At 41.7% G+C, this 19,275-nt stretch overlaps 1 protein-coding gene and 1 long non-coding RNA gene across 4 annotated transcripts in view; both read left to right on the top strand.

Annotated features, from left to right (window-relative positions):
- FSTL4 (follistatin like 4) overlaps window positions 1–19,275 on the top strand; it is a 350,480-nt gene that overhangs the window by 212,645 nt on the left and 118,560 nt on the right. The window lies entirely within an intron of this gene.
- LOC309360148 overlaps window positions 9,240–19,275 on the top strand; it is a 61,653-nt gene continuing 51,617 nt past the window's right edge. Inside the window, exon 1 of the long non-coding RNA XR_014163937.1 lies at window positions 9,240–9,266. This is a non-coding gene — a long non-coding RNA (uncharacterized lncRNA). The remainder of the gene's footprint in view (window positions 9,267–19,275) is intronic.

The raw sequence follows: 19,275 nt of genomic DNA, 5'->3' as shown, positions 1-19,275 counted from the left end.
TCGTCTCCTCTCACAAAGCTCACAAAGCCTTCCCTATTCTTTCCTTTTGGGTGTTCTCAAATTGCATCTCTGGATGCTCACATGTTGCGCTTTCCAATAATACTTGTTGTTGCATAGCAGTCTGTGTGTGTCTTTTGTCACTGGGGTTTTCAATTACAGGCAAGGCAATGTGCATGTACTGCTATTTTAAGAAATAAATTACAGCTCCTGGGCAGGCCAGCATTTGTTTGTTGCCTTGCTGCAGAATCAATCCTGCAGAGGTGTTAAGAAAGAGCAGTTGTTGTGTAAGAGTCATAAGCCTTTGGTTGCTTCTCCATATAAAGTGGTACCTTGGTTCTCAAATGCTCCGAAAACCCAGAAGTAAGCGTTCTGGTTTTTGAACAATTTTTGGAAGCCAAACATCTGATGCGGCTTGGTTTTTGAACATTTCAGACTTCCAGAACGGATTAAGCTTGGCGCTTTTGTTTTTGCTAATTTTTTTTTTGTTTGTGAGGCTTTTTTGATTAATTTGTTTTTGTGACTGTGTGGAACCCAGTTCATCTACTGACTGACTGACTGACTGACTGATTGATTGATTGTGTGACTGTAGAAATAGATAAAAGTAAAAGCCCCCCATCCAAACAATGACTATCATCAGTGCAGGGAAGAAGAAAAAATAAATTTTATTTTTTATCGTCTACAATACTGTCTTATTTATTTTATAGTACAGTACATTGATTATTGCTTTCATTTTATGGATCAATGGTCTCGTTAGATAGTAAAATTCATGTTAAATTGCTGTTTTACGGATTAATCCATTTTGCATTACTTTCTATGGGAAAGCATGCCTTGGTTTTGGAACACTTTGGTTTTGGAACGGATGTCCGGAATGCATTAAGTTTGAGAACCAAAGTACCACTGTACGTAGGTCTGGATCCTAAGAACTGCAACTAATTTTTTGCAATCAGAAAGGGCCTTTTTCAGCATTCATTCCCCTGTTGCTGCCTTGTGTTCCCTTGAAATCATTTCAGTAGTCAGGGGCCCACAGAATATGTCACAGAGGGAAGCCCTGCTGGGGAACCCCTAAAGGAAGAAGGCTCAGAGCCCAGGAATTGGTGGTGGGAGACAATGAAGAGGGACAAGGAGGAGGAGACTGGTCCAACACACAACTGTGAATGTGCAGCACATCTGCTGAATACTTTACTGTGCAGTCCAAGACAGCAGCAAGCAGTGCACTGATGTTCGCTGATGTTCTCACAACACAGTCTCATGTGTGTCTTCTCAGAAGTAAATCCCACTGAATTCAATAAGCTTTACTCACCAGTACGTGTGTCTAGGATTGCAGCCTAGCTCTGAAATCCACAGGACAAAACTACCATGGTCCAACAATATCAACCAATTGGATGCTACACTTTACCCACCAGACTTAGTCGCTTCAGTATGTGGTCTCCTTTCGTGTTCCTGCAGGTTTTTGGTGCCAAAGTAGGAAATAATTCATTAGTTTACCAACATTGATTTGTTTCTCCTGTAAGCTATGCCGTAGCCACACTTCAAAGATGCCATAGGAAGCAAGGGACTTTCTCTCGTCCCACATCAGACGGAGGCAATGTTGAAAGATGATACTTAAGCCTCCTCAGGGAAGAAATGAAGTTTCCTTCAAAGTGACTGAAGCGATTGCCTTTGAGCCATGCATGCCTCAAAAATATACTCTGCAACAATATTATTAAACAGCCTATTTATTTGATGCCTCCCAGAAGAATGAATTATAAGCAATTCAGTGTGATAGCCTTGTTGTGGCCAAGCGGGGGATGTGGGGGGACAATCCAACAAACTTCAATGTACAGGAGCCTCGCAAATTGCTTCAGATATGATTGGGTCCAGTGCCTTTGGAAACCATACTTTGATATTTTGCTAATTTGGTGGATTCTCCACATATAATCTCCGACAGAGCATGGAGGCCTAAGAGCAAACTTTGCATGATGACTGAGCACATGCATGCATGTTTAAGATTTTTCAAAAATAAGAGGAAGAAGGAAGCAAAACAATTACTGGAGCTGTATTCCCCAGTATTGTCGATGCAGTTTCATCATATCTCTGTGCATGGGCCCCAATATTACAGGTCCATACCCCTGTGATTGCCCCACAGAAGAGGCTTTTTGTTTCCCCATTATGGTGTGGACTAAGGAAGCAGTCAAATATGCATTCTGGCAGAATGTTTATTTTTTAAAACAAAAACATTTGTGCCGCACACACTAATATTGTGAAGAATATCCTTCTCTGGAGGTTTTGTAGCAGAGCCCAGGTGAACTTCTGTCTGGGATGATTTAGTTCTGGTGAATCTGCACGGCACAAGGGACTGGATTAGTTAACCCAGGTCCTTTCATGCTCTATAATTTTGCAGCTTTGATCCATGAATAGAAATTTCTTCCTTTCCACTAGCAATTGTGAAGTAGCAGGAGATCTCATTTATCATCTAGACCCAATATTAATCAACGCCCAGGAAATCTGCTGTACCTATGGGATTGTGGAATTTTTGTGAAACACATTTGTCATTACTGGTTATTTTGTTGCATTTTAAAGAAGACCGAGGTGGGGGGGGGGTGTTTTCCTGCGTCTGACAATGGGAAACATTTTACACCGGATGGGCCAAAATAATGTTGCAATGTAACATTAGTCTACATCTTGCAGCTAAAGCAACTCAGAGGTGCTTTATGAGAGCTCTTTTTGCATGAGGAAAAAAAAGTAACAAGTCATTTCAGATAGCATAATAGCTCTTTCCAGATCTTGGCTACCTAGCAGCACAATCCTGTGGATGTTTACTCAGAAGCAAATCCAACTGTGTCAATGAAACTTCTTCCCTAGTGTAAGTATGATGAAGACTGCAGCCCCAAATGCTACCCCCCACACACTTAGTTTGGCTATTGAGAAGGAATGAAGAGGCCTTCCTGTCTGAGACAGACAATGAGTGTAAACTAATGAATGTTGTGCACAGTTAGTTTGCATTGCAAATGATGGGCTTAACACATTTAGTGGTGCATTGAATTTAGGGTGGCTGTTCTCAGTTTCAGTTACAGATAGGTAGCCGTGTTGGTCTGCCATAGTCAAAACAACAACAAAAAATCCTTCCAGTAGCACCTTAAAGACCAACTAAGTTAGTTCTTGGTATGAGCTTTCGTGTGCATGCACACTTCTTCAGATACACTGAAGAAGATACACGTGAAGATACACGTGTGCATGCACACTTCTTCAGATACACTTATATCTGAAGAAGTGTGCATGCACACGAAAGCTCATACCAAGAACTAACTTAGTTGGTCTTTAAGGTGCTACTGGAAGGATTTTTTTTTGTTCTCAGTTTGAAAGGCCTCTTTCTGGTTCAAGTCCAGTTTAAAGATAAAGAACGATAAGAAAGGCAAGCTGGAGCCTTGTTGCTGCTCACCAGCAGTTAGTGTCTGGACCTTAGGCAGAATAGGCACACAGGTCACCTAGTCCCAGTCTTCCACATTGGACTTTTATTTCTTTTGCAGCAATTACTTCTAAATTTGCAACTACACATATAAATCAGCATGTTCACATTTTGTGCAAATGCCATGCAAATATGTGCTATTTTTGTCCTCTTTCTGGGTGATGCACAGAGTTAGGGTTGTAGCTATTAGAGAGACATCTGAGCTGAGTACAAGACCGATTATCTATAGCAGATAGAAATTCGATTCAAATCACTATGGTTGCTTGATACAGGATTGCAGCTCTGTAAACAGGAACATAGAAACCTGTTATATTCTGATGCAGACCATGAATACATATACCGGTAGGTCAGTATCGTCGACACTGACTGGCAGCTGCTCTCTGGAATTTCATGCTGGGGACATTCCCAGTCCTACTTGGAGATGCCAGGGGAGATGCCATGAGAACTTTTGCGTGCAAAGGTGATGCTCTACCATTAAGTTACAGCTCTTCCGGTGGCACATTTCCATTGTTTCCCAGCGAAAAGTGTCCTAAACTCACTGAGTTCTGTATTACCCAGTACTGGTAATCCATGTGGGTACAGACATTATGACTATATGCGAAAACTTCCAGCATATCACTGCCTGAATAACCCGAATAACCTTCTAAGCCATTAAATTGAGAAATGAAGTTGGACTGATCGTCAAAATTCTGAGCTGATGGGCTCAGAGCAAACACTGAAAGATTATTGCAGTTTACTGGGATTAGCTTCAACGTGTGGTATTTGGGAGACCAAAAGAGTTTCGTCAAATAATTGTTATAACAGAATTCTCTTCAGTGTTTACATTTGCAAGAGTTGGGGTTTTTTTTATTATTCATTGAGTTTTATAGACAGAAATAGATCAAAATATCAAATTCCCCTGACAGTTTAATTATATGGGCGTATTATTTCCCTTAAAACCCAATGCTGTTATCTGTGTATCATTTATATGTGGACAAAAATACTTTTGCTTTTAGAAGCTACCAGTTGTGATGAACACATTGCAAGGTAAACTTATAAAGGTCTAGTTCTTGTGAGGTTCTACCACTACAACTGGAGGGAAGAACCTCTTTCAGGTCAAAGGCAACCTTCCCTTCTCAGCAACATTCCAGGGCCACATACCAGAGGAAAAAGCAGTGGTTGGCTGCATCCTGTCCACACACTCCCCTCCACCCAGCAAGTCTGCTCACCTTGTCCAGGGCATGGCAGTTGAGGCATGCCCCTGCTGCCATTGCCGTAGCCCTCAGAGGATGCCTAATGGCTGGTGGGAGACATCATGTCCTCGACCCCAGGAAAACCTTCCAATAGGCTGCTTGATGCAGGAGATAACCAATGCATCAGTCAGACACACTTATACCTGTAGTCAATAAAGTTGTGGCCTGACTGAACCAAAAACAAGTGGTACTGAGGTCTTTTCTGTTCCTGCATACATGGCATTCAATGGGTGGCGGAGCTCACGACAGCTGAGCCTGCAAGGGGTATTATCAGAGTTCAATGATGTATTCTAACCAGACAAAAACACTTGAGAAGGCCACAGAGCAGGATTACTGAGGGATCCAGCCTGGAAAAATAAATGTGTCTCAAGAGACTCCCAAGGGTTAAGTAAAGTCACCCAGAGGGTTGTATTCAGCCCCTTGGCCTACTATTTCCCCTTCCTGCCCTACAGGTCACATGCGCGACTATTCCTGCCTACCAAAACAAAAAACCACATCACTGCACATTGTGCATTAGATGTCAGCATGTGAAAGTTCATTGTGGAAAGAATCCCTTGAAGGAAGTCTTGAAAGTCCTACATCAGTAAATGATGGCCTAATTTTATATAGTTTTTGCTACTTTGTATTTCTTGTGCCAACTTACAATCTAAAAAAGGAGACATTCTAAAATGTCTCTAATGCTATGTCTTTTTTTAGAGAGTGGGAGGGGGATGTTATTGACTAGACATGACATGAAATGGGAAACGAGAAGCAACTGGAAGAAATGACCATCTGCCAATCTGCTTCTAGCATATGATGCCATGTTTCCACAGCCAATTCTTCAATTTTAGCCAGCATATTTTCCATCTGAATGCATGAATTGTGTATCTCTTATGTTCAGGCAGCCTGACAAATGCAGTCATAAAGAGACTGATATTTTAAGCCAAAGTCTGATTTTGTGTCTTTTGCTGCACTGAAAGAGACTGACATATCCGTGCAACATTAGTATAAGCTTGCTATTTGAAGAATTGTTATTTTTCTCCCTCTTTGGGGGGGGGGGGGAATGGTACAGCAACTTGCAGGCTTGAAATGAGTTGTTCACAGATGACAAAAAACAAAACAAAAAACCACCCACCCATCCCTCTCTCTCTCTCTCTGGTTGTCATTCACTTTGCCATGCCAGCTCAAATAATAATTTGTTAGAAAGGGGCTTATTCACTTTCATAAATGATGACAAGCATGAGATCAGTGTCCTAATTAGTCACAAGTATTGCATGAGTATGAAGTACTTTCATCAAGAAGCATTCAAGAATCTAAAAGGAAGAAAGAAGCAGCTTGGTGTGAAAAGGAGCGGAGAAGGGAACTCCCAAGATAAAAAAATAAATCCTAACAATTGGGGAAATTGTACTAAGTGCATAGAAATGTATAACAGCTATGACAACACACTAGGAAGAGATAAAATGAGATCACAGAAGCTTAAACATTTTCTTCTTCTTTCTCTGTACATTACTGCATTATTATAGGATTTCTGTTCCAGTGTTCTTTAAATGGGCAAGTTACAACGTTGGAGGGGAGTTTGAATGAAGGCATAAGTTCTGCCTGCCCCCTTTTTTTTGTTGCCTTCCATGAGTTAGAAGGCAACTAGAGCAGGAAGCCTCCTATATCTTCAGAGGCTCCCCACACATTTTAGATCCCTAATTTTCCAGGGTTGGATACAAGAGGCTCCCCACTATAGGCAGTCAACTTGTTGGGAGGGGTGTTTGGGGAATAGGATAGGGCCTTCTCAGCTATGGCACCCCGGCTATGAAATAGCCTCTCCAGTGATACCTGCCTGGTGCTGACTTTATGGCATTTTTGTCCACTTTTTGTTGTGGGTTCAAGCACCACGTTGGGCAAAAAGATTCCTGCATTTCAGTGGGTTGGACTGGATGACCCTCGTGGTCCCTTCCAACTCTACAGTTCTGTGATTCTCTTATTCCTAGAACTGGCATATACTTATTTCTCCTCATGCCACCTGCTTCCACCTCCAGTCAGGAGGGCATAGGAAACAGTGAGAGCCACACCATGGATTCTCCTCATGATCACAATAGGATTTCTCTGCCACAATGCAGTCCTCTACATTTCTATTCAGAAGAAAGTCCTATAAGGTGTAATGGTGCCACCTCCCAGGTAAAGTATAGAATTTTAAGTTTACTGAGGAGGCATTCTCATTGTATTCCATGGGCATATCTCTGTGAAAATGAGGATAGGGACATATCTTTACTTCTAACTTGGATATGTCCCACAGATTTCTGACAGCCTAGGACTGCAATATTTGAGATTATTGAAGTTTACTAGTAAATATCATTAATGTTACCCTAGCCCGCCAGTCTGCCTTTCTCCCACCCACTCAAGGCAGCTTACACAGTCAACAAAGACAGCAAGCATAAACAATATAGTTAAACAACCCCAAACAAACCATCTCATAAATTAAAACATCCAAAGCATTGAAACAGGTGGGCCTAAATATCATCAAGGAGATACAATGAAGTATTTCCTCCAGATGCTCATTTTTAAATATTCGTGTGGAAAAATGTTGACACTTACAGGTGAGCAATAAAAATTAGGAAGGAAATTGGTCATTAGGCAAAGATGCATAATGATCCTTCATATTTAATAGTAAATGTCAGAGTTTTCTGGCATTTCCCACTGGTCTCTTAAAATGTTAAGTGTACTGGTAAATGTCAACATTCACCAGGTTTCTGTCCTATAAACTGAATTGTAGCTTTGTAACGTTATTTGCTAGTACAGTAAGGTTTAAGTGTTTTACTTAGTTTTCCGAATCTATTGATCAAAAAGCCTATTTGCCTTATTGGGGGGCAGGAGCGGGTGGCAGCAGTATTGTTTCCTTCCTGCAAAAATCTAGATTTGGTGCACTAATGCCTTTAGCAACTTGATATGTAGAAAACCCATCTTCTCAACTGCTCTTATAACTCTGGTTGCCTATTTTATCTCTATTACTGCAAAAATTGAGATTGGCTGAAAGAAAAGTGTTTATGTGATATAAAGGAGAGCATTTGTGTTGCTGTTCTTGGAGCCCAATGGCATCTAATAAGGCTAACATTCTGGGGGGGAAACCAAGGTCAGCTCCTGAGAAATTTATACACTCATTTGTGAGCATTGTTCTGGATGCAAGTACAGTGTAATTGCACATTGAGTTCTGGTAATTGAGCATCCATCTGAGCAGCTGGTTGTTTAGCTGGGCAGTGGCACAATGATAATGGTCTTTGCCTATGGGAACACCTGCAGTTCTTGTTCTCTCTCTGGTTGATGGCGTGTCCTTACTTCTACTTACCCTGATCTACAAATAATGATCTGCTTGCTGCATATTTTCCCAGTGCTGGCACTATCCCCTTCACAGACACAGGCAAACATACACACAAGCCAAATGCACATTTCCCCCCTTTTGTAAATGATACTCTACTGACTGATTGAAAGAATGAGGATGTATATAGTGTTGTTGTTTTTTCAAAGCTACATGGGAGTGTTTTCAAAAAGGAAGATCCAATCAGTTATTATTTTTTAAACAGAGATATAAAAATGGTATGCAAGACTGTGGCGTGAACTTGCCGGAATGGTACACATTGCCTCAGAGCATAACACTACACAGTGTGTGTGTGTGTGTGTGTGTGTGTGTGTGTGTGTGTGTGTAAACTTGTGGCTCTCCAACTGTTGCTGGACTACAAGCCCCCTCAACCCCCACCCTTGCTGCACACACTAAACTGGGAGTAATTGAATTCTCTGCTGAGTAAACATGTATGAGATTGCCCTGTCAGAGTGAGACAGAAAGAAGGACTGATAGTCCCTTTTATTCAAGGATGATACAAAGAGCCTTCATGGTTCTCCTTTGCCTCAGTTCCCGGATGTTCGGTTATGGACTGTAAATGGCCCACAAAGGGGAAAAACTTCGTTAAGTGTATAGGCATTCCAGCTCCTTTTCAGATAAAAATGACAAAGAGTCTTATAGCACCTGAAAGATGAACAAAATTTATTATGACTACCAGATATTTCGACAGATACTCCTCATCCTGATTTGGCCAGTGATTTCAGCATAGCCCATGCTGCATCCAAAATAATTCCAAGGAAAATTTTAACGAAGTAGAAAGGAGTTTAAGGCTGTGGTCTTCCAATCATTCCATCAGTGCCAGATGGAACAATCCCTCCTGTCTTCCCTCTGTTCTGTGTTCTGTAAATTCTCCTGACCTTCCAGAGTGGATTTGGGGAGACGCCCCATTGTGCTAGCTGGAGCTCTTGCACTGGCTTCTATCGGTGTGGCAGGTTAGTTGAATTCAGGCCTTTGTGTCTGGAAACCTCATAAATTGGCAAGGTAGGCAACTTTCCTTTTTTCCAAAGTGCATGAGCTCAAGGCAATTCAATCATTCTAGACACCTTTTACGAAAAACATCCCTAGCAAGCATGTGTATATTTGTTCTTGCACCACCACTGGAAGATGGGTAAGTAGATGGCATTATGCCGGAACATGAACCCTCAGATGTGGTCCTGCAGCTATTTACTTTGTTCTGTCACTTACGTCTTGAAAAGACTGTGTGTGTGTGTGTGTGTGTGTGTGTGTTTAAAGTGACTTCTGTATTGACACTTAAGAAAAGGATGGTTGCAGCTAGTGACAGACACTGTATTATTTGAAGACAATAGTGCAGTGACAAAGCAGAGACCTTTCATCAGTGCTGTGAGCACACCAGAGGTAAACTGTAGCCTCAACCTACTTATTTTGTAGAGCCATCCCTTTCCGAAAGAATTGTAGGGTCTTAATGAAAAACGATCTTGGTAAGTGTTTTAAGCATCCAAAGGAAAACAAAGGTGCTGTGAAATGAATATGTACAAAAATGATCCAGAGCCATGAGGAAAAGGGGCGCATGCTTGAGCATCGTCGCTCCAACCCATCTGCATTGCACTTTGTGTGTTCAAGGGTGATTTGTGAAGGCTCCTGTGCACTTTGGAAACCCTGAATACAGTGGTACCTCGGGTTACATATGCTTCAGGTTACATACGCTTCAGGTTACAGACTCCAGTAACCCAGAAATAGTGCTTCAGGTTAAGAACTTTGCTTCAGGATGAGAACAGAAATTGTGCTTCGGCAGCACGGCGGCAGCGGGAGGCCCCATTAGCTAAAGTGGTGCTTCAGGTTAAGAACAGTTTCAGGTTAAGTACGGACCCCCGGAACAAATTAAGTACTTAACCCGAGGTACCACTGTAGAGTGTAATAGAGTACAGAAACTGTAGGCATCGTGATTCTGGGCATAAGGCAATGTTGAGTGTGCCAGAACAATTGTTTTACTCATCTGAGCTGCCAAAGTTTCCTTTGTGCTAATGATGAAAAGAAGATAAAATCACTTCTTCAATTATCGTCCTTTACAGTTCATGTTCAGTGTGGTATTTGGGGATTGTAGCTCTTGTTAACAATGAACCAAGCCCACACTGCCTGCTCAGTTCTTGCTACAGGCTCAGAATATACCTGTTAATCTCTGTGCTCCCTAAATAAACTGTAAAAGATAGAATCACGCCTAAGAGAATAGAGTGTGGTGGTTAAAGTTGTGCTCGGTATAATTTTTCCATGATGAGAAAAGAATTAGTAAGAATATCATCCTCACAGGGAATTACAAATTATAAATCTTCAGTCGCAGCTAAATCTTGCAATTGGCACTGTGGGGAGCTGCTGTCTGGAGGCGGCCTAAGGACTGAATCAAAGGCTCCATTCAAACAGATGACACATATGGATGGGGGTGGGGCAGGATTAGTTCAGTCCACTTTTCAACCTGAACTTTCTGATGCTCTGATCTGACCTTTCAGATCTGATCTGAACTTTCTTGCAGATATCTGGTCAGATTTCTCCAGATTTTGCGACACATTTTCAGTGTGCAAAACGTGTGCACAAAAGCTTGTGTTTTACATGAAAGCTGCGTGGAAAATGTATAGTTTATGCATGAGTACGTGGGAAATTGTGCATTGTATGTAAAAAGTGCGTGCAAAATGTGTAGAATTTATACGAGGGCTTACTGTGCCTTCTTTTTAAAACTCGGCACAAAATGGGTTGGATCTGTGGCTGAGCACCCGTAAATTTGTTGTTCAGGCATTCCTACTTGCACATTGAAATGCCTCATGCAGAAGTCATGAAGTTTGTAAACAATTTACCATGCATTTGGGACTGATCACATCAGACATCTGCATACTTCATTACTATGGCATGGTTGTTGGCTTCATGCTTCCTGGAGTCAGTCCCAACTATATGATGAGGGGTTTTTTGTACCAAAGTTATGGTCTGCATAAAGTCCTGCCATGTAAGCACTCTACCAACTGTGTACTTCTTAAATTACAAAAGTTACCTCCCTCTAAATTTATCATGGAAGAGTGGTGTTATCTCTCAAACACACTTTTTAAAAGAAAAATAGGTCTTTCTTAAACACACACTCTGTGTGTGTGTGTTTGGGTCCATTTAGCCATCTTTCAGTTCACCAAGTTAGATGTATGGAAAGATTCCAGCCATTAATTGATGTTTATTGAATGCTTTGCTCTTTTATGATAGACAGATACACTGGACTCTAATGAACACATCGAGATATCAAGCTGATTTCACACAGAGCTGAGAAATGCGAACAAATTACCCTGGGCTCAGCATGCATTTGTGCTTTTACTGATGTGAGGATTTCTGAAGAAAAATGGCCTTAGAAATAAAACGTAAACAGAGGTCCTTTTTCCATTGCCAAGAATTTCATGGTGGCAAGTCTGGTTGAGCTTCAGTAGAAAGGCTTTGAAACTGCAACAGGAAACTTTGTTTTTTATATTTAAAAAAGACCACCAAAAAGACAACTAATTAGTTCAAATCATCTAAGGAAATGCCATCTTTCTCAATAATCAGAACAGTCAATATGCTTCAGAAACAAAGATAAGATTGACACAAAAGGAAGTTTGCTTAAGCCTCCCTTTCAAAAGGAAGAGATCTGCGGCCATCAGCTAATTTTGAGTCTTTTGATGGTGACACATACTTATTCTCAGGCAAGAATAAGAAATAAATGATCCAATGTCTTGTTTTGCGATTACTCATCCTGATGCAGTAGTGTTATTCTAACAGGGCTGGGGAACTGGATCTGGCTGGTGGTGCTGATTAGGGACCCTTTGAACCTGAGTTTTGGGGTCCATAGGGAGCTGCAGGGGGCAGGAGAGGAAGGTGAAGTCCCATTGTGCAAGCAAAAGTCTGATTATAAAGCATTGGGTGCAATGTGCATCAGAATTGTTGTTATTGCTGTACTACTTTAAATTTATAACCCACCCTTTCTCGCCAAAAGAAACCCAAGGTGGCTCACAGTAGTAAAATTACATCAAAATAATTGAAAATACGCTATGTAAGGTGGGGTTGTTGTGTATCGTATTATCATTTTTAGATGAAACCTGACCTGGGACCACAAGGTGACGGAAAGAGAATAATAACATTAACAATAATTCTAGTTACAGGTAGGTAGCCATGTTGGTCTGCCATAGTCGAAACAAAATATTTTTTTCCCCTTCCAGTAGCACCTTAGAGACCACGTTTGTTATTGGTATGAGCTTTTGTGTGCTACTGGAAGGAAATAACAATAATGATAATGATAAATATTGCAGAGAGAGCTGTTAAAAGCGACAGTGTAAAAAGTTCATAAAACCACTGTCCCCAAGCCTGGGCAAATTGGGGGGGGGGGGAATCCGGACGTGTTTCTTAAATGCCTGATTTCCCTTAAGAGGAGGTTCCATAATGGGGGCTACCACTGAAAAGGCCCTAAATTGGTTGTCTGTTCTCTATGCTTCTCCTACTGATGGGACCACTAACATCCTTACCTGTTCATACCTGCTGTTTGCCATTTGTATTTTTAATTGATGTTACTGTTTTGATGCTTTGTTTTCATTACTCCCCCCCCCCCCCCCATTATTTAGTTAGCCTTCCTGGCAATATTTACACTGAGGAGTAGTAGACAAATCTTTAAAACATCTGCATGAAAACACACCCGAGGCTTTCTTCCAAGTAAACATACATAGAGTTGCTTCCCTGATGCATTGGTAATAATTGGCTGTTGAGTCTAATGCATGAAATGATGGGAACGAGTAACAAGGTTTGTATCTAGCATAATAAACATGATCTCAGGAAATAATAAAGCAGCGTATGAGTGCTGCATTTCAAGCCTTGTAACTAAGTGCTAATACAATTATGTTTGGAGGATGCTCAACATTTAGAAATAATGAACTACTGGATTCTTCCCTTATCAGAACAATTTGAAAGAAACCTTGAGGGAACAGATTGCCTCTGCTATAAACATCATCTTTTTTGAAACTGTGGAGTACTAAAAGTGGCTCAGTGGCTGAAGCTTTTACAACTTTCCCTGAGGCCGGAGTCCTCGTAAGTCTCCACAGCAATCAGCCATTGATCAAAATGATTTAGCAGATGCATATTTCATAAAGGAAAGAGGGGTCAATATATTTCTCAAAAGAATTTGTTTGAACATTTTACACAGAAATAGAACAACAGGCTGAATATTGCCTGCTAGTTTCTGTTAAGGATAGCAATCTTTGCTTCGTTGTGTAAAATGTTGATTTCTAGCTCTCATGATTGTAGAAGGAAAGAGTAAACTAACCCGCCAAACTCAAGGAGCTTTTTATGGTTAATGAATGCAGGAGAGCTTTGTTGCTATTGTGTCTTGTCCCATTTTTTCTTGGGTGTAGAAGACCAGATTCCATTTCTAATGGCAGTGCCAGAGTAAGTGAAACTGAAGATAAAAGTTGTTGATGAAGCAAGAATATTTGGCAACAGCAGTGGCTCTCCCACCCTACCCCCAATTGTTATTTATCAACAATGCAAAATATGATGCTTATTCCCACAGTGGACAATATTTTAGGGCAACCACAACCTGCTGGGGCAGTTGTAGAGTGGAGTGGTGGATCTCCTGCCACATCCAAAACTCTGATCAGGGTTGAAAGTGTGTATTTGGAGGGGGAAGGATTTTTTGGGTTTTCAAATAAGGTGGGGCTGAGGATTGGGCCCCTCAGGGAACTGGCATGCCAGAATCCCCAGCCTTCACTTTGCAGCAACTCAGTTCAGGACTTTCCCACAAGCTAACAGTGGCAGCTTCTGCAATCATGTAGAGATGCATGATTAGCTTTCCTTCCTCAACAGTGAAGAGGGTGTAAGTAATTAGCCGGGTAGTATTGAAAAATGGAAATACAGAGGTGCAAGTTGTCCCACCGTATTATTAAAGACAAGCTTCCGTTTTCTTTTCTATGATTTTTATATATACGCCAACCAAACATCACTCTTAACGGAAGCCAACAAAGGGTCTGAAATAATACTGAAGTAGGATAAGAAAATGCTCCACATTTTATAAAATAAGGAGTTTGTATGAATTAAATAATAGGCCCTTGACCAGACTGCCATACATTTGCAACACCTATGCATTTATTTTCTAGTTAAATTTGAGTGACATGAAAATTCTCTGGATATGACTGCTAGGATTCACTTATGAATGAAGCGTATGGCTAAATCAGCTTTTCTGGGAAGATTCAGAGTAGCAGATGCTCCCAAGGCCATTCCCCCCCCCCCCGGGTTCCCCCCTCCTTCTTCTATCATTTATGATTTATTGTTCAACTTGCTTTAAATTATGCTTTGCAATATTCTGTTCTACCGCCAATAAAAATACTGGTCACTTTGTATTCATAGGTTTCCCTCTCTTCCCTATATCTGAATGAATTGAGAGCATTTAGCCCTTGCTTTTAGAATTTACTGACAAACAACACTTCTCTTTTGCAATTTCAGATGGCTCAAGGGCTCATATAAGAAGTGCCCAGCAAAGAGAGCAGAGCTCTTTTATTCACAACAGTGGCGACACATTGCTTAGTTTTAATTAGCCAAGTCATTTAATATTTTCATCAAGATGGTCATGTTCGGTTGTTCATTGTGATGATGGCAGTGCTGTGGGGATACCTCTTTAAGAGGCTTGTTATGTTTTGGAGTGAAATCCTCTGGGAGGTTTATGTGGAGCCTCAGCCAGAGGGAGGGAGGGAGGGAGGGAGGGAGGGAGGGAGGGAGGGAGGGAAAGAAAGAAAGAAAGAAAGAAAGAAAGAAAGAAAGAAAGAAAGAAAGAAAGAAAGAAAGAAAGACTGAGATTGAGACTGCAGGTGGGAGTTGTTTGAGTGTCAGCTAGCACAGTGTAGGGTCGTCAAAAGGTAAATACAAAACCTTCCTTATGATTATAAAGTAAATGAAGCAACAGGGGAGGGTGACCAAGATGGTGAAGGGTCTGAAAACCAAGCCTTATGTGGAATGGTTGAGGGAGCTAGGTATGTTTAGCTTGGTAAAGAGGAGACTGAGAGGAGATATGATAGCCATCTCAAATATCTCTAAGGCTGACAGTGGAAGAGGAAGCAAGCTTGTTTTCTCCTGCTCTGGAGGGAAGAACCCAAGCCCATGGCTTCAAGTTATGAGAAAGGAGATTCTGATTAAACATCAGGAAGAACTTTTTGACAGTAAGAGCTGTTCGACAGTGGAATGGACTTCCTCAGAAGGTGGTGGACTCTCCTTCCTTGGAGGTTTGTAAGGAGAGGTTGGATAGCCATCTGTCTTGGTTGTTTTAGTTGAGATTCCTGCTTTGCAGGGGGTTAGACTAGATGGCCATCAGCATCCCTTCCAATTCTACAATTCTACGATTCCATTATTTTAACATTATGCTGAAGAAATCAGATGTCTGTCTTTGCTGGTGTATCTGCAAGAGCATCACAAGTGCCTTCCAGGATGGGGCTCAATAAATGGTTACTCCCCCATTTTATCTTCCCCAAAACCAATAACTGGCTTCCACACTTTTTCTTTCTGTGAAATTTAGCAATTGCAGTGGGAGGTTCTCATTCTGTTACTGGCAGTAAAGGTGCAGATTGATTAGCAGCTAATGGTGATGGAATGTATTTACAAAACAAGAGGGCAGGTTTTTTATGTCCTCTGTGATGGCTGCTACTTGCACATGGAACATGCAAGCCACCATGAGTCAACCCCTGTAAACAGTCATGTGCTAGTTGCAACCATTTGATCATGGTTACGGTTTTGAAAATGGATTCTTTTAATTGCTTGTTAGTACATTTCAGAGCAAGGGGAAGACCTTCTGGGAAACGTTAATATTTGACTGCTTTTCACAACTTGGCCTTTCCTGTATCCTTTGCTCCATTACTTGGCTCCCTGCATTATCCTGCTGGCCTTTGTTGTGTTCTTCAATGAGCAGCCAAACACACACATACACACATATATCTATAAAGGTCATGGCACTTGGCCATCTTATCTTCTTGTCTAGACTTAAGGTTACGCCGATAGCAGAAGTGTGGGCTGAGTAGCACAAATGTTCATTTCAGAAATGGCCTGTCACTTTCTTTCTACCCTGTCACTATGCTTTCTATCCTTCTTTTATTCTCTCTGATAGGATATTGAGCTAAAAAAAAGAAATGATAATACTGCTGCAGAGTCTTGCAAAATAATAATGATACTGGGTTGAATTAAGTGTAGCACTAAGGATGGTCCACCTCAACCTGTTCTGGGACTTCTCCCAACCCTCAAAAGCAGATTGAGCAGAGGAGGGAGAAGTCCGATTGTGTGAGTGGACATCATTCTGCCCATGCAACAACTTAGTTCAATCATGCCCACTATCCATGGAACCATAAAAAGGAAGACCCACCTTCGTCAAACCAGTCAGATTCAGCATCCTTGGGAAAGTGTGAGGGCCTACCACTGAAAGCAGCCTTGCTCAGCCCCTGCAATGCCCCCAGTGTTGTGTTACACTGAGGCATATTGGGAAATTATAATGACAGCTGGACTCAGCTACAGAACACTGCTTGGAGGACTGTTACTGCCTGCTGCTGCCTACCACTGTCACCAATTTAGCCTGCCATGTCCCACTGACAAAAGGAGGCAGCACATGGAGGAGGATTGGGATGAGGCTACTGAGACTGTTGATGAGGAGCCAAGTGGATCATTGGGTGACAATCTGCCCTGCCACTATGTGATGTACCACTGAAGGAGGGAGAGCTGACGACCTTGCTTTGTCCCCAGCACAATGTGTCCTGCTAGTGCAATGGGACTTTCCCCCTTCATCCCCCAAATGGCTCAGGGAGTCGGCAGAACCCCAGAACAACGTGCAAAGAGAAGGAGAAGGGAAATTGCTTCATCAGTGCAAGCATATCTGCTTCCCTGATGGAGCAATCTCCTTAGACCTCCTTTGAATTCCACCCATAATGTGTACACAGTCTTACACTTTTGAGACAATTGCAAAACTTGAAGAGACTCATTCCTTTTTGAAATCAATGTGAGATTCTATTGTATTTTGGTCTTTGATATGGTACGTTGTCTGTCAACAATACTTTAAAAATGAGGTGCCGGATGTGTGCGGAATCGATTTATTTAGTTTGGTTGAAACTTTTGTTTGTATTCCATTTAGGAAACATTTGTAATGCATACAGTTCACTCGTCCTAAGAAAGAACTATGTGGATTGCTTCATGATTCCACTCTAAACCATTTATTCTTGTTTGGCTTATCATCCAGGCTTCAGCTTGGAAGAGGTTAAATTGCTGTATGGGAAAGGCCAGAAGCAGTTTGATAGATTAGTCTATAACTCAGTGTTCATTTGCAGCAGTAAATAGGCTCAACAAGCTTCTTCTCTGGCCAACTGCCTAGATAAAACTGTGTTTCATTCATTTACCATATTCACATTCACACAGAGTAATATCAAATAATTAATCCATGGACGGCTTTTGTGGTATATACAAATCTCGTTGCTTCAAGCACAAGAAACTTGCATGGTTGCTTAACAAATTGACTGCTGAAGATTTGTTCAGAGCACTCATTTTTCATTTTGACTTTTTCATTTCCCCCTCCCCTTTTCTTCTTTGAAGAATGAAAAGCTTTTTGTGTTTGTGCATATTCAGGCAAGTGACAGTGCATTAGGAAAGGATGGTGAAAGTTATTTTTGCTACTCTTGAATACAAATGCAATTGTGAAAATTAGTCCTTCCTGTGTTTGTTTGCAGAATTATACTTGCTGCTGCATCAACTCAAGCTCTCCCACTCCCAACTCCCATAGCAGAATCCATGTTTGTGATCGGTTTGTTTTTAACCTACACATACCTATGTAAAAAGTAAATTCTATCGTTTCAAAAACAAACATGCCTTGCATTTTGCCTAAGAAAAGGGAGCGTATGGAGATGGTAGTGAAAACTCAACTGCAAGTTGTTGGGATGGGCAAGACTCTGGGTCAAAGTGAGCCTAACCTGTGATACCTACTGTAATGGGAATTAGGGTTGCTTGTGCGTAAATTCCAAACTGCTCCGAGCAGGTAGTAGAGCTGGACCTTTCCCCGGTTTGACAGCCCTAAAACGCGACTGTCTCAGTCACTGGCAGAATCCGTCAGTGGGCGTTTCCTAAACTTCCTCCAACATAAGAATTCCTTAACAGACAACCTCCTCCTCGCTTCTTTGTGCGGAAGCCTTCTGCGCAGAGTGGGTGTGCCAAGCGGTGGTCCTGCACTCTCCTCACTGACCTCACTGGAAGAGTCTCGGAGCCTCCCCTCCGAAGTACTCTCAGCCTCTCCTTTCTTCCTGGTGTCACCTTGGTTTCCTTCCCCAGTGGAAGCACTCTCTCTCCCCTTGCTGGTTCCCTCTCCGGCATCATTAGGGAGCCTAACCTCTCCACTCGGCTCCGATGTCAGTTCCCTGACACCTACCAATATATTCTTCCTATCCTGCTTTTCCGGATGTATTCCTAGCACAACACAGTCTACCTGAGCTCTAGTGTGTATTGTTGTTTCTAGCATTGCTTTTGTTCTTGGTTTGTTCTATTAGTCCTGCCTTCTTTTATTTCCTCTGAACCTAATTGATAGTTGGCTCTGGCCACTGACCTGTCTCATGGCTCCGCCTGAGACTGCTGTCCACTTCCTGGCCCTAACATACACACTAGAAGAGATGGCAGAAAAGGGTAGATAAAATGGGACGCCAAAAAGAGACACTGCAACTGATTCATTTCCTGATCCAATGGTAACATGAATGACAAAGAAAATTTCATGTTTCAACCCGCCAACTCTATTTTTGTTCCTCAAAAATGTATTGGCTAGGAAAAGAATCCCATGTGCTTTTGCAGTACGTCTCCACGTGCTACCTGAACTTAACCTGAACAGCACTGAGTTCTTTGTTAGTTTTCAGCTAGTCTTTTCAAATCTGCTGTCATTCATGCAGTAGGTTTGCTTTCCATTGAAAGCTTTTCATTGTTAGTTGCATGATGGAAAGTACTTCTACAAAACACATTGACAGTGCTGTCGGCGCATAGTGCTGAAGCCAAGCCTCTACTGAAGGCACATGCATGTACACACAAATGGCCAGTGAAAATGTAAGGCGTTGTTAGAAGTTGCTGGATGTATTAAGGTTTGTGCAAGGCTGGAAAGAAGCAGCAGAATTGGTTTAAGAAAAAGGGTATCATTGTGAATCTGGTAGGAACCAGACAAAGTCTTTTGTGTGTGCTTCCTTTCAACCCACAAAAGCTCAAGTACACCATTGCCCACCCACTTTTTAACAAAG

Source organism: Podarcis melisellensis (assembly GCF_964234715.1).
Source record: "Podarcis melisellensis genome assembly, chromosome: 2".
NCBI classification, from domain to species: Eukaryota; Metazoa; Chordata; class Lepidosauria; order Squamata; family Lacertidae; genus Podarcis; species Podarcis melisellensis.
The sequence above is the reverse complement of the archived record's forward strand: the minus strand, read 5'-3'. Positions and strand labels throughout refer to the sequence as shown.